This window comes from Mauremys reevesii, linkage group 1 (genome assembly GCF_016161935.1).
Source record: "Mauremys reevesii isolate NIE-2019 linkage group 1, ASM1616193v1, whole genome shotgun sequence".
NCBI classification, from domain to species: domain Eukaryota; kingdom Metazoa; phylum Chordata; order Testudines; family Geoemydidae; genus Mauremys; species Mauremys reevesii.
In genome coordinates this window covers 21,965,929-21,982,452 of record NC_052623.1, presented here as the reverse complement: position 1 = coordinate 21,982,452, position 16,524 = coordinate 21,965,929, and positions in this window count along the sequence as shown.

Here is a 16,524-nt window from a genome sequence, read left to right as displayed (position 1 = left end):
ACAAAGTTGACAAACTCATAGAAGCAAGGGTGATACAAGCACTTATACTTTGAAACCGTACTGCATCTTCCACCCAAGGATCTCCAAGTATTTTATAAATATTAATTACCTGGGAGCTACAGAGGGTGCCACCCCCATTTTATAGTTGAGGTAACTGAGGCACCTAGAGGTGAAGTGACTTTCTTAAGATCACAGAGTTAGTTAGTGGCAGAGATGAATAAAGCTCCCAGAAGTCTTGAATTCCAGCTCTAATCACAAGACAGTATTTCCTCTTCAGGCTGAGTGGGAAACTTGTTTTCAGTGTAACCCAGGATATCCAGTAAAGCCAAAGACTGTCCAAAATGTAGTCAATCTAATCTATAATATAAGCTGCAATTACTAGGAAGACAGTTTTAGAGAAGTGGAGGCCTCATTTCAGATCATGTATAAGTGGACACCACTCTCATTAACTTCAGCAGCTCCAGTAAGTGTGTACCTGTTCACACCAGGTGTGAATTTGATCTGGAGTTTCAGCTGGATTTCAAACTTTCCCCTTGGCTTTGTGAAGGAAAATGAGCATTTCCACTTTCCTTTTAGTATATTTACAGAAGGAAGAAACTCTGAGAAATGGGAGGAAAAACTTCCTCTAAAGTAATGTGTAGATCCTGGTTTTCAAGTGACTTCTTAATAGGATGTCCAAATCCAGCATTTGGGTGCTCAGACAACCATCTAGCCGAGAAAGACCATTATTGGGGCACTCCCCTGACTTAAAACGAAGTACACCAGGTCAGAATTTGACTTGAAATTCCCACTGGATTCACCTGTGTTGATTTGAACATCCTAATGTGGCATTTGGATTTGCTATTAAAGCACCCTGCCTTTGAAAACTAGGAACTGAAGCCCATCAAGCCAAGAGAGATTTTGCCTCAAACCTTCAGCCTTTCCTCCTGAGGAGCATATCATCATCCCTGGGTGCATTAGCTTTAGTATTGCATCACTTGAATGGGAGGACAGGTTAAAGGAAGGAGGATCACTGGCAGAATGCACCTCTGTATTCACACACTACACACTGTTGCAATAATCTTTCTACAAAGTATGCCTTGTGAGGTATCATTTGAAAACTCCTTATTTGCTGTTCAGTAATATCATGGTAAAATGTGTGTAGCAGCATGTGTAACGTTATATATGCCCCCCTGCATGATGTTAAAAATACATGTGCAGACTCATGAAGCACCAAACTGGTCAAACAGACCTGTCGTGAACAAAGAAGTGTATGTTTGTCTTAATATGCATTTAAGCAGTAAACCATCATTAAGCAGATCATCCCACCCCGGTCACTCCTCAAAAGAGATTGATATCATCATCTCAGGGGGAGGTCAGGAGGTCATCCCCTCAGTCCAACCCCTGCTCCCATCAAAGCTCAACCCAGCCAACTAAATCATTCCAGCCTGGGCTTTGTCAAAACCTCTAAGGAACCTAAAAACCTCTAGAGATTCACACCCCACACAGTAACCCATTCCAGTTCTTCACCACCCCTAAAGTGAAAAGTTTCAAAATGTCCACTAAAACCTCTGCAACTTCTTGACCATTACTCCTTGTTTCTGTCATCCTTCCACTTCACTGAGAACAGTCTAGATCCATCCTCTTCCCCCTTTCAGGTAGTTTAAAAAGCAGCTCAAAAATCCGCCTCATTCTTCTCTTCTGCAGACTAAACAGTCCCAGTTCCCTCAGCCTCTCCTCATAAGTCATGTGCTCCAGCCCCCTAATCATTTTTATTGCCCTCCGATCAAAGTGATCAGTCCTTAAGATACAGCAGTTCAGACTGTTGGAGAGACAACACAGGCCCTTCCAGAGGCCATTACACTATGTGCAAACTAGGTAAATAATGGGAGAATAAAATTAGTATTAAAGCAGGATATGTTGCATCCCTGCTGATCCTGTATTAATGTAGCACATGGACTGATTGCTCAAATCACACATGGTGTTTGCTCAAAAATGGCTTTTGTGAGCTATTAACACTTCATTAATACCTAATGAAAGGCAGATTTAGAGAGTTCCCCAAAGTGGCTTTGAGCTCGTGGAACCCATAAATGAAATGATAATGCAGCCCAAATAAGGCTGCATCACACAAAAGTTGCAAATTAGCCCCTCATCTAATAAAAGCAGCTTAGTCTTCCTAGAAATGAAATCTCCTGCCCCGACCTTACATGATTTCTGTGAAGGAATGATTGCAGGAATCTAAATAACAGCTACTTGCCCTGACTCCTCTTCCTAAAGCACTAGGCTGGAGCAGACATGATACACAGTGTACGCCGAGCTTGACAAATCCTTCTTCTACTTGTGACTTTAGAGTCTAAGTGTTCTGCACCCCTCCTATGGGAAATCCCATGGAAGGAATGTCAGTGTTGCAGCCTGCCAACCCATTCAATTAAAACTAGGCCAGACCATGTTCTCTGGTTTTAGCCAGTACCACAAAGAAAAATGAGGGTGGACGTTCATTATGATCCGTCCCTCTTCTCCACCTCAGACAGCATTCTGCCTGGTGAATTTCTATATTGTCATTTTTTTGTATGTAAAAATGGGGGGAAAGAACAACCCCTATCCCCCCAAAAATCAATCCCTCCCCCTTTGAATCAGCGTCTCAAGCACATAGCTGAGAAAACAGAAATGTCTTGCCCCATGCTTTAAAGATTAACAGCATCAGGCTCTGCTGCACCAGTGCACAAGTTGAGGACCCTCCATTGAGTCACCAGCCCCAGGACATCTGGAGTCCTTCTGTGGCATTACCATCTTACCCAGCTGGGGGCCACAAGCGAGTTAACATAACCTCCTACTCAATGGAATCAAGAGTTTCTGCTGATCCTTTAAAGATGTATCAGACACCCATGGCCCTTGACCATGTCCAGTAGAAGCCCTCAACCAACAGGACTAGCACCACCAGCTGAAGACACCAAATATCTTAGGAAATACGTCAATTCCCTGAAGATGGCTGCTGGAAAGAAAGAAACTGCACAGCACCATGTGAAGAGTGCAGGAAAAGGAGAAGCTCCTGACTGATTGGAATGAAACAGTTTTGGCCATATGGTAAAGTTGTGTGTGACAATGAGCCTGCTGAGGGGGCAGGGATTGGCAGGTCTTGAGGAAAGGGAAAGGGGAATACAGTAGAAGAGGACCTGGGAATGTTACCTGGGGTTTTCAGAATTCAAAGCAGTGGTAATGTAACCAATTCTCTCCAGGCGATGTCAGGAATAAATCAGTGGGAACACAGCAATTCTGTCTGATAAATGATTGACACAAGAAAACGTGCTCTTATCTAAAACTACTATTTATTAGATATACACAATAGGTTTAGGACATCCCAGATATAGTTACCCACAGTCTGAGATTGTTTCGAGTGATCACCAGCCGGGCTTCCAAGGTCCCTCTTTCCATCCACATGAAGGGGAATTTAAATGTCAGCTCCTTTCCTGAAGAAAAGCTCCCTCAGACTGTTCTGAGGTATTTACTTTTAACTAATCTTTTATAGCTAACGCTAACAAAACACCTAATCTGTAGTGACTCCAAGTAGGTCAGCATAATAATTTCTACTGGGTCATTAATTCTCCTAATTTCAACAAACTACACATTATCGTAAAGCATTTCTAGTATTCCTAGCCATAACAACAATATATCAGGAGCACCTAAAACCAAGGTCAATATTCACTCACTCTCTTCCATAACTTTCTGTCCCACTCTCCCATTCTGATTAACAGACTGCGAGTATGCACCTGTCTGACCTTGTCTCACAAATGCCTAAAATTATTCCTAGCTATGTGATGTTTGGTTTTCAGCTGGCAGTGGCTGAACATACAAAATGGCTGACTGCAGTACTGTCAAGTTCTGGGGTACATGCAGGAATGTCAAATTCCGGGATAACAGGAGGTGGCTGGGAAAAACAGAATAACATCTAAGTATTACATAAACCTGAGGAGCCCCAGATCAGGAGATCATCTGAATCAGAGCACTATGCTATTGGTCCATCCCTACTGACTAAGCAGCCATCCCTCCTATGGTCTATCCAAGGGGTGAGGTGATATATCCTTTCCCCCATTCCCTTTCTGAGGGCAAGTGGCTGGCTGGCATCCACTTAGGTCTTTAGGAGTCTAATGGATAGGCCCAGCTCCCCCATTTCCATCTTCTGTGGGCAATCCTTTCACAACCAGAAATTCAGTGAGAATTTTTTGCCATATTTGATGCTTCCCATTCAGGTTGTACAGGGAGATTTTGGCAGACCAGCAAAATGCCTGGACCACTACCGATAATTGGAAAATTGATTATCATGCTCATGGCCATAAGCAGCTAAATCAGTAGGTCTTAGCAGGCCTCTGCAACGGCCTTAGCATATCTCAGCAAGAAGCCAGGCGTGGGAGGGGGGAGGGGAGTCAAGGCGGAAGCCGACCCTCTGTCCATCCCGATAAGATCTCTCTTGAAATAGCTTAGATATGTGTTTTGGGAAAACGGGAAGCTTATCTATATCTGCCCTTTGGGATGTGTTTATCGGGGTCCTCAAATCATGCGGGCTGTGCAAAAACACCTCTGTCTAATTAATGGTTTGCGGAAACTTCTCGCTTAAGCTTTGAAATTGTTTGCTTATTTTTTTTATTGGCATGTTATGTTACACTAACCCAGTAAATAAGGAGAGAAAGTATGGGGTAGGTGGCCTCTTCAGTGGCACTTCATGGCCACAGTTTAGGGCCCACAATGGCAGCTGAAAGACGGGCCAATCGGACAGCTGTTGTTCTACCGCTCGAAGACTGCTCCAGGCTTTGGTAATGATTGATTTTTGGGGTGCTTAACTAATCTGTTGTGGACGTGTGTAAGTGCCTGAGGCTAGAATAAAGTGCAGCTTTAGGTGAATGCACGCTTGTATTGTACTGTTTGTGCCACACATCTATCGGTTGGATGGCCCTGTCTCTGTTGATTTATATCCTGCCACCACCTCACCAAGACTAATTGCTACCAAGCACTTTGGGTTTTTAGAACCATGGTAACAAGGTCACAGGGCATAAAAGGCTCTTATTGGTACGAGAACCTCTGAAAGGGTTTTGTTCTAAGAATGGGTGATAGTTCAGGGGTAGGTACCTGGGAATTGCTTATATTATCTGAACCAGTTTGTTTAGCCATCATCATTATCATCATTTGCATGCCTATACCTATCAGCACCCTAGCATAATACATTTACTTAGAGTGAGCATTAATGTCACCTACTGGCATTTGGCCCTAACAGTGACAGTCTGCAACTTACTGCTAGCTAATGGCATTCAGCTTTAACGCAAGGTCTGTGTTTTTGCTGTGAAGGTCCCTGGTTCTATTCCTACTGCAGGACTGTAATGATGGGGTGTACATGGCCATGGTTCATTAGTCTAGTATCTTGTTACCATTACAAAATGCAGAAGTACATTAGTTTCCTGAAGAAGAACAAACAAGACTCCTTTTCCTGCTCCTCAGCCGCTTACTTATGATTAATCAAATCTACAGGAGGTAGCTGGCTTCAGGGCCAAGAGAGAGGGGTGCTGTATCATGTCCATAAATTAGGAAGACTGAATTTCTTCTTCGATCATTGCTCATGTGTATTCCACAATAGGTGTGCGTGCTCGCCACATGCACCGGTGCTGGAGGTTTTTCCCCTAGCAGTACCCATGGGGGGGAGCGACCCCGCAACCCCTGAAGTGGCGCCTGCCTGGAGTGGTATAAGGGGAGCTGCGTGCTGACCCAACCCTCAGTTCCTTCTTGCCTCCAGTAAAGGTGCATTGGAATTGCTCTGCTCCAGCTTTGCTGTAGCTCGTCCACAGAACTGTTCATTTGTTCAGTGTTAGTACCTGTAGTTAGTTAGCTGTTTAGTTAGTTTGTGAACCCAGGCCAGGGCATGCCCTGCACGCCAGTGTTTAAGTTGTGCAGCTCTTGTTGGCGTTCTATGCCAAGAAGTGACCTGTACGCAGACTGTTTGCGCCGTTTGGTAGAATCCCATATCAGCGAAAGGTGCAAGATTTGCAAGTCGTTTAAGCCTTGGACCAAAGGAGAAAGGGACATTAGGCTCCGGGCCATCCTGTGGAGTTGGTGCTGACCCCGACCCCGGCACACCACTCCAAACCGGTACCCGGCACCACAGCATCAGTACATGGCGACCCTCTGGTGCCATCTACCAGCTGGCACTGCTCCCCGTCAATGGAGCACGCCAAGAGGGCCAGGAAGACTCCCTCTTCGGAGTGGCACCGAGAGAAGTCTGGGACAGAGGCTAGGCCCATGTCAGCAGTACTCAATCCCCACCGGGCCCCAGGCCTCTGACTCAAGTTGAGCGGAGTAGCCTGGCCCCTTCAGGACAGACCTCTCCGGATGTCCAGATGACGTCCATGCCTGAAGCCCTACAGGTGGCCTGGGATGTCATGTCCATGCCGGTGCCCGGAGCTTCACCGATGTCAGCCCCGTGCTCCAGAGGCAAGCCACCAGTGGGATCCCCACAGTCGCCTCCACCCTGGTACCGGTCTCAGTCAAGGGAACGTTCCTGATGCCGATCACCACCCAGCAACCGCTCGGGGCAGAGTCCAGGTGGATTGCCCTCGATGCCGACCAGACTGTCTGTCTGGGTCCCATCCAGCCGGGACTCACGGCACTGCTCGTCCTCAAGGAGTGAATATTGACGGGACCGTGGTGGGCGTTGCCATCGGTCCTCATCTCAGAGAGGGTACCGCAGTCAGTCATGGCATGGTTGTCGACGCCATTCCTGCTCGGACTCCCGCTCCAAGTTTCCGCCAAGACATCGCAGCCCCGGGCGTCAATCGCTGGCATCTCGTGGGTCCACCCGTCGAGGCTGTTCGCAGAGCAGCTATTACCGTTGGTACCAGTCCTCCATGTCAAGATCGCAGTCCCATGGCCATCGTAGATCCCGGCACTGCCGGTCCTCCCAGTCCAGAGACAGCAGCAGATCTTATGCCAGCCTGGTCTCCATCCGTAGCAGTCCTTCAATGGGACAGGCCAGCCACCCGGACAGCCAGCCCCACTGGTGCCACAGCAGGTGCACTGGCACCAAGCGTCATGTCCGGCCCAATGGTACCAGTGGGCACCAGAGCCTCCGGCGCAGCCCTCGGTGGGAGCTCACTTGGTGGCCTGAGTTTTGGAAGCACCATCAGCCTCCCTCTCCAGACCCCTGATAAAGGAGTTGGTGGGACGTACATCCTCGCCACCGTGCCCAGAGTCCGACCAGGTGGTGGACCCTTCGGTGCCAGCCGACACCCAGAGCACTGCATTGGCCTCTTTGCCCTGTCGGGAGGAAGTGATTGTGGCCCCGCCCCCACCTCCATCCTGCAGGAGGTCTTCAGGGCCCACCAAGAACTCTTAAAGAGGGTGGCAGCAAGCCTACACCTCCAGGTAGAGGAAATGGAAGAGCCCTCGGACTCCCTGTTTAACATATTGTCCCCATCGGCACCAGGTAGGGTGGCCTTGCCTCTCCATGAAGGGGTGGCTAAGATTTCAAATGCCCTCTGGCAAACATCGGCCTCATTGGTCCCCATCTCTAAAAAGGCAGAACGCAATTACTTTGAACCCACTAAGGGGCATGAATACTTGTATACCCAGCCGGTGCACAACTCCCTGGTGGTCGTTGGTCAACCACAGGGAACAGCAGGATCAGCCAGCCCCAACCCCAAAGAACAAAGACTCTCAGAGACTGGACTCTTTTGGAAGGAAAATGTATTCATCTTCGAGCTTCCAGTTACGAATGGCGAACCATCAGGCTCTCCTGGGCCGGTACGAATTCAATCTGTGGGGCTCACTGCCTACGTTTGAGGACTTCCTCCAGGAGCATGATAGGAAGGAGTTCAAGGCTAGTGGAGGAAGGGGAAGGGCCGCTAGGGTGTCTCTGCAGGCAGCCTCGGATGCTGCGGACATGGCCACACAATCAATGGCCTCCGCGGTGTCCATGAGACGGGCGTCATGGCTCCTGCTTTCTGGGCTGTCAAGCGAGGCGCAGTCCTCCATGAAGGATCTCCCGTTTGATGGGAAAGCTCTGTTTGCGAAGGAAACAGATACAAGGCTGCATGGCATGAAAGACGCCTGCAAAACCCTCCAGACCCTGGGCCTCTATGTCCCAGCTCTGGCAAAACCTAAGCTCAAGCCGCAGCAGACTTCCGCCTAGGCTGCCCTCCCGAAGTACGAGGCCATCCATAAGAAGCAGCGGGTCTATAAGAGACGCCCTCAGAGGCAGCCTCGGCCTGCCCCCCAGCCTGGGCCCTCTAAGGGCAAGCAGGCGGGGAAAAGGCATTTTTGAGGGGACGCTCGGGGGCCAGTCTTCATCAGGGATCCACCCCAATAAAGTTTCCCTTCTCCAACCGGTTGTGTGCTTTCCTCTCGGACCGATGGGTCCTCAACACCATCTCCTGGGGCTACACTCTCCAGTTTACTTCCTCCCCACCCAACCACCACCCCCATCCCTCTTGGGGGATCCCTCACACGAGGCTCTGCTTAAGCAGGAGGTGGGGCGGTTCCTAGGACTAGGAATGATAGAGTGCCTGAGGAATTCATGGGCAAAGGGTATTACTCCTGTTATTTCCTTATCCCAAAGGCCAAAAGGGGGCTCAGGCCCATCCTGGACCTCCGAGGTCTGAACCAGTACATGCTGAAACTCAAGTTCCACATGGTCAACCTTGCCTCCATCATCCCCTCCCTGGATCCCAGGGACTGGTACGCTGCCCTCGATCTGCAGGACGTGTACTTCCACATCCACATATTCGAGGGGCACAGGCGCGTCCTCTGTTTTGTGGTGAGACAGAATCATTACCAATTCACGGTCTTCCTGTTTTGTCTATCTACGGCCCCCAGGGAGTTTACAAACTGCATGTCGGTGGTAGCGGCCTACCTCAGACGGCGAAGGGTACAGATATTTCCTTATCTGGATGATTGGCTTGTAAAGGGCGCCTCCCGGTCACAGGTGAGGGATCACGTGGCGCTCCTCCTGTCCACATGCACCACCTTGGGCCTGTTGGTAAACAATACCAAGTCCATGTTAGTTCCAGTCCAAGGTGCTCCTGGATGCAGTGTTGGCCAGGGCCTCTCTCCCTCCAGGCAGATTCGAGACCCTGAAAAGGCTCATCGACTCGGACACAAGGTTCCCGGTGACAACTGCCAGGGTTTGCCTGCAACTCTTGGGTCACATGTCGGCGTGCACGTATGTGGTCCATCATGCCAGACTCAGGATGAGGCCTCTCCAGCTCTGGTTGGTCTCAAAGTTCTCCCAGGCCATGGACAGGATGGACAAGGTCCTCACCGTGCCGGACTCTGTGATTGCCTCCCTACGGTGGTGGTCCGCCCCAAACAACGTGCACCAAGGGGTCCCGTTCAGGGACAGGGCCCCATCATTGGAGCTGGTGTCCGATGCGTTGGACCTGGATTGGGGGGCCCATGTGGGGAACTTTCAAGGCCTGTGGTCGGCTCAAGACCTGACCCTACACATAAACGTCAAGGAGTTCAGGATGGTACAGCTGGCGTGCATGGCCTTCCACTTGCACCTGGAGGGCAAGGTAGTCAGGGTCCTCACAGACGACACGGCCTCAATGTTTTATATCAATAGGCGGCGGGGGGGGGGGCAATCCTCAGCTCTCTGCCATAAAGCCCTCAGGATGTGGGACTTTTGTATTGCCGACGACATCGACCTGAAGGCCTTCCACCTACCAGGCGCTATCTCCAATGCCTTTCTCCTGTGCTGGTCAGGCTGGCTTCTCTATGCCTTCCCCCGTTCCCTCTAATCCTGGAGAAGATAAAGTTGGACAAGGCCCAGGTCCTCCTGATTGCCCCGGTGTGGCCCAGGCAGCATTGGTATGGGACCCTCACAGACCTGGCGGTAGCTCCACTGTGGCCGTTGCCACTCCTCCTGGACCTGCTCTCTCAGGACCAGGGCTGCCTCCTCCATCCCAGCTTAGTGGCTCTTCACCTCACGGCATGGCTGCTCAGTGGTTAAGTGGAGAGGAAAGGACGTGCTCAGAGCAGGTTCAGCGCGTCCTCCTCGAAAGTAGATGGTCCAGTGAGGAGCTCCGTCTCCACACGCTCGATGTGAGGGGGGATCTGGCTTTCTACCACAAGCGAACCAAACCATTCAGAAAGTCTTTGCAGCTGTTTGTCACCTCAGCTGAGCGTGCGAGAGGCGTGCGAGAGTGCGATTTCCACTCAGCGGCTTTCCAATTGGATCACTTCATGCGTGCATTCCTGTTATGAGCTGGCGGGTGTCCCCCTGCCACCCATTGTGAGGGCACACTCGACTCGGGTGCAGGCCTCAGCGGCTGCCTTTGTGACCCACATCCCCATCTGGGACATTTGTAGGGCCGCCACGTGGTCTTCGGTTCACACGCTCACCTCGCACTTTGCGATCGTCCCCCAGACCAGGGATGACGCCGAGTTTGGCAAGGCGGTATTCCATCCTGGGAACTTGTGAACTCCTACCCACCTCCAACAGATATAGCTTGGAATCAGCTATTGTGGAATACACATGAACAATCACTCGAAGAAGAAAAGACAGTTACCTTTTCCGTAACTGGTGTTCTTTGAGATATGTTGCTCATGTCTATTCCACATCCCACCCTCCTTCCCCTCTGTTGGCGTTGTCTGGCAAGAAGGAACTGAAGGTGGGGGCAGGTGCCACTCCAGAGGTTGTGGGGGCGCTCCCCCCCCCCCCTACAGGTACTGGTAGGGGAAAAACTTCTGGCACCGGTACATGTGGCGAGCACGCACGCCTATTGTGGAATAGACATGAGCAACACATCTCAAAGAACACCAGTTACGGAAAAAGTAACTGTCTTTTGCTGCCCACCCAAGTCTCTGCTGCCCCCATTGGGATCTGACAATATAAACGTGGGTCTTCGAGATTTTCTGAAGACCCAGGCAGTTGCACCAGTTGACCCCAGAGTTGAATCCAGCCCATTACATACACTTGGTTCTGATACATAATGATAGTGGAATTCCATTACAATTTATCAGGAGCTAACAGCTCATGTATTCATCTATTTTCTGTGCATACACTGCAAGGTTGTTAGATCTACTTTTTACACCCGGAATATTCTAGGAAAACAGATTGCGTCTGACAAAGGTTTTTTCTTTTATTTTTGAAATATAGAGTTGTAGGGGGTTTTAAAGACCAGGTGGTTCCATTGTATTATATAGTGCATATGTCAAGCTTTCCAGCTGTAAATTTTCAATCATTTTTGTAACACAGAAAGTCCATATTTTTATATCATACAATATAAAATTGAAATATGCTGGAAAGTATAAAATGATATGTGGGCAACTAATAAATACATCTCTGTAGATACACACACACACACACACACACACACACACACACACAGAACTTTCTGACACCATAAACCAGACTTTTTTGGCATATTATGTCTTTTATCTATGCTCCATGTATCACCTTTCCAAGTCTCTTGCTGGGAGCTTGCCGCTGGGTAGTTGGCAAAAATGCACGATCTGTTTGGAACAGCTTCCACTAGGTTACAAAGGCTATTGCTGTCTTAAACTTGGCAAACCTCAGGCTCTCACAAAGCAATTTCTAGTGTCATAAAAGTCTCTGATCTTCAGTTGACATTGTAAAGGTAAGACTAGAGCCCAGCACGTACGTACATATGTACGTGTGTGTGTGTGTGTGTGTGTGTGTGTGTGTGTGTGTGTGTGTGTGTGTGTGTGTGTAAAAAAGAATCAAGGCAAAAAGCAGAATTTAGCCCCTATGTCTGCTATGATGATTTATTCTTCCTCGAGCTTCCAACTGAGGTGGCAAACCACCATGCCCTGCTGGGCAGATATGACTTTAATTTGTGGGGCTCAATACCAAAGTTTGCGGACTCCCTCCAGGAGTGTGATAGAAAGGAGTATAAGGCCCTGGTAGAGGAGGGCACAGCTGCTGCCAGAGCGGCCCTTCAGGCAGCCTCGGATGGTGCAGATACGGCTGCAAGAACTATGGCCTCTGCTAGATCGATCGCTCCGGAGGTAAGTGTAGACATGCCCTGAGAGACACAAGGAGGCATTTATTTGTTTTTCTCTTTAAACAAAAAAGCTTTTTCTTAACTCTAACCGAGGGAGAGAGGCAGCTCCGCACAGGACATGAGATCCTATTAAATGCACTTGCTGGAAATGTTCTGACTTTGTACCTGAAAGTTCTACTTTGTATATTAATAGCCCAGCATAGTGTCCAACTTATGTAACAGCCCTCTCCTCACATGGTCCCCATCTCCATAGTAACTAAGCTCCATTTATGTTTGTTACTTTCCATGCCTCTCAGAGGTGGGGAAGAGATAATATTCCTATTTTAGGGTTGGGGAACCAAAGTGTGGGAAGATTCACTGATTTGCCATTTTCATAGACTCATATAAATGTAGGGCTGGAAGGGGCCTCAAGAGCTCATCAAGTCCAGCCCCCTTCGCTGAAGCGGGACCAGTAAAACTACACCACCCTGACAGGTGTTTGTCCAACCCATTCTTAAAAACCTCCAATGATAGGAATTCTACAACCTCCCTTGGAAGCCCAGAGCGTAAGTACCTTTATAGTTCGAATTTTTTTCCTAAGATCTAAGCTGCAGATTAAGCCCATTACTTCTTGTCCTACCTTCAGTGGACACGGAGAATGATTTTTCACAGTCCTCTTTGTAACAGCCCTTAACATATTTGTTATCAGGTCCCCCTACTGTTATCAGTCTTCTTTTCTCACAACTAAACACGTCCAGTTTTTTACATCTTTCCTCATAGGTCTTTTTTTTTTATTTCCTCTGGGCTCTCTCCAATTTGTCTTTCCTAGAGTATGGTGCCCAGAATTGGACACAGTATCCAGCTGAGCCCCACCAGTGCTGAGCAGAGTGGGGCAATTTTGCTCAGACTGCAAATGGGCGCCTATTGTGACCCATACAACACTCAATTTACATGTAGCCACATGGATAGATAAACATCTCTCTCCTGAAATAAAACTGTTTCTCACCTGTGGTGACCAGCCCCAAATCACAGACCTTAAGAATATCATGTTTCCAACCGTACCAGTGAGGACCCGAGTAAGAGGATCCCTTTATGAGAGTCTCAGGTCCTACACTGAGTGCCACAGAAAAGCCAATAAAAAATACAACTCCTATTCTTTCCTTTTTATAGGCCTGGCTTCAGCAATGGACTTAAGTATGTTGTGATCCACAGAGCTCGTCACGTCAACTGGCAGAGGACACAGGGGTGCATAAAGGTGACAATGGATCCACTGGGTCTGGTATCTACATGCTAGTTCACCAAAGAATGTCAGGTAGGCCTCTACAGAAATCCTGTATCACACTGGTCATCACAATCATTGTGAAATGTGTGGTGGATAATACAAAGGAGTTGTGTATATATACTGAAAACTATATTACCCCTTCTGATGGATGGGGAAAATGAGAGGAGGGGTGGGGGGGCTAAGTGACCTGCCTAAGGCGACACTGAAAGCTTGTGGTAGAGCTGTGAATAAATTGCAAATCTCCCAAATTCTACTCCTCATGCCAGGCCTTAACTGCAAGACCACCCATGGGAGGCAATGGGACACACTGCTGGCAATTAAAATGCTATTAAAGACATGGTGTTGTGGAGGTAACTGAACATTCAGTCTGAATAGTTTAAATCCGCAATACTTTATTTTAGCTATGCAGCAGGATATAAGGCTATCGCTGCCTTCACTAGTGACTGATCATCTGATGAAGCAGTTTAAAGAAAGAAAGTTGATGGTAACTTCATGTATACAGTTATTTTATTAAATAATTAAGCATGATGTTAACACTCTTGGTAGAAGCCACTTGGGTTTTCAATAATCCTTTGAGTGAGCTTCATCCCTTTTAAGGCCATCTAATAATAATAGTAATAATCCAGATGATTTTCAAAAGGCACCTAAGTCCCTTAGGCTCCTTTGAAAATCCCAGCCAGTAGCCCCAGCACTGGATCATCTGTGATATCCCTGGGCCACCAGAGTAGAAAGACTAGTGGGTGGAGTAAGTGGTTCTCTTTACAATTAGAAGTGACCAGAATCTTTGCCCAAAACTCTGTTAAAACATTTGGTTGAAATCGAGAAAGTTCTGATGAGCTTTTTTGTTTGTTTTTCATGGTACCTTTTACTTATTTGCTGAGTTTTGCCTTTCCCAGTTCTAGCTGAGAAATTGCCCTGTTGTAAATGTCATTTGAGAGTCTGATTTTTTGCGAGATTGGTAGCTCACGGGTCTGACCATGCAGTACTTTGTCATCCAAAACTCCCCATATTGTCACTGGATACCCACTGGGGTCCAAAACTTGCTCTAAACCTTGATGTCCTTTAGTGCACAAAGAATGTGCCTGGATAGCTCAGCCAGTAGAGCATCAGACTTTTAACCTGAGAGTCCAGGGTTCAAGTCCCTGTTCAGGCACAAAAACTTCCCTGACATGAGGGCAGGGGACTGGACTTGATGACCTCTAGAGGTCCCTTCCAGTCCTAGAATCTATGAATGCAGGAGCAGCCTCCACTCTTGCAAACTCCAGTGTTTTGGATGGTTCAGACTTTGAAGCTCAACCTTTTTGATGCTTTGAAATGCTACAGTAGAGGGCAGATCTTCAGCTGGTGTACATTCCATTAACTTCGGTGAAGCTGCCCCGGCGCTAAAGGCCCGATAGGAGCTGTGGGTGCTCCCCGCCCCTGAAATCAGGCTCTAAATTGACACCTGGTGTGAGCAGGCCATCTGACAATGGTCACCACTACTGCCGGCTGAGAATCGCACATACCGCTTGTCTGTGCAAACATACTCTTTTGTTCTTGTTGTTGCTCCCTTATCCTGCCAACTCAAAGCAGTGCCAGACCCTCCTAGAAAATACAGATGCAGAACCTGCAGCCGTATCTCCCCTCCTACAATGATCAACACTCTCCACCACAACACCCCTTTCAAGATCCCTGGGTCCTACACATGTGCTGTAATACTCCATCCAGTGCACAAAATGCCCCAATAGCAACTACGTGGATGAAACGAGACAATCACTACACCCTCAAGGGAACTCGCGCAGGAAAATGATAAAAGACTAAAACACCACATCACCTGTGAGTGAACACTTTTCACAAAGCCATCGCTCTGTGGCTGACCTATCAGTCCTCGTCCTCAAAGGAAACCTGCACAAACCTTTCAAAAGGCGAGCCTGGGAGCTTAAATTCATAACTCTGCTAGACACTAAAAATCATGGACTGAATAGAGACACTGGATTGATGGCTTATTACATCAATATATAACCCACTAACAATGCCCCCCCATCGCTACTTCCCCTCCCCCTTCATTTCTTCCTGGGGGAGGTGTTAATGGGCCACTTTGCACTGCCTGCTGTGGGGTTTCTGTGCCCCACTACCCATGTGGGTTTGGAGAACAGAACAACTGCTATAACACTGAGCATCATGTCTGGAGCAGGTCAAAAACAACAAAACAATTTTGAAATTTTTTTGTGAAAAATTTTCACAACGTCCCCTGTCCCAAGAGAAATGTTTTTCATTGAAAATAAAACAGGAAAGGTGAGTAGCGAGGTGGGAGAAAGAAATGAGAGAAGAGAAGGAGATTCATCCCAATTAAAAAGAACAGGAGTACTTGTGGCACCTTAGAGAGAAGTACTCCTGTTCTTTTTGCAGATACAGACTATCACGGCTGCTTCTCTGAAACATCCCAATGAAAGGCTTTAGTGGTGCGGCTAGGCAGGAAGTGAGCTGGGATCTCTGCTGTAAGAATTTCATAGCATTTAAATGTATTCAAAAACCACGACATCTCCTTTTTTATCCACCTCCCATGAATTCTTTGTGAAATGCGACTGGATGCAACCCTCTTACAGCTGACCTTTTAATAACAATAAAATCACTCAGTGGTGCACTTTATTTTGATTTATCATTGCACAACATAAAGGGATTATATATCAAAGGAGGCTCTAGAAATGATAAGGCTAATAGGAAGAGACCAAAGGAGGATGGGGGAAAGGGCTGTGTTGGTGTTTTCATTGAAAAGAGCTAAGGAACCATGGTTTATCTCAAATGGCTCTGGGAAGGATTTTTATTTTTATTTTTTTATTTGTTTGACAGCTGAAAATGCAGGGATCACTTCAAAATAAATGTTTTTTTAAAAAAAGAATGTAGAAAACCCATCTTTAGTTATGGGGAAGCTGGTAATTTACGAGGAGGGGTTCAGCAATTGAATTTAAATTTTGCTCACAAAGGGGATTGGACATTTAGCTGGATAACAAGCCTATCCAGAGTTAGACTGGCAAATAAAACACACACACACACACACACACAGAGTTCTGGAAAGGTCACAAATCCTTACGCTTTGGGGCTTCAGGCAGACCTACACATGGAAAGGTTTGCTGGGCTAGCTACGCTGATGTACTATATTGGCAAATAGCAGGGGCGGCTCCAGGCCCCAGCACGCCAAGTGTGTGCTTGGGGCGGCAAGCCGCTCGGGGCGCTCTGCCAGTCGCCAGGAGGGCGGCAGGCAGGCAGCCTTCGGCGGCATGCCTGCGGAGGGTCTGCTGG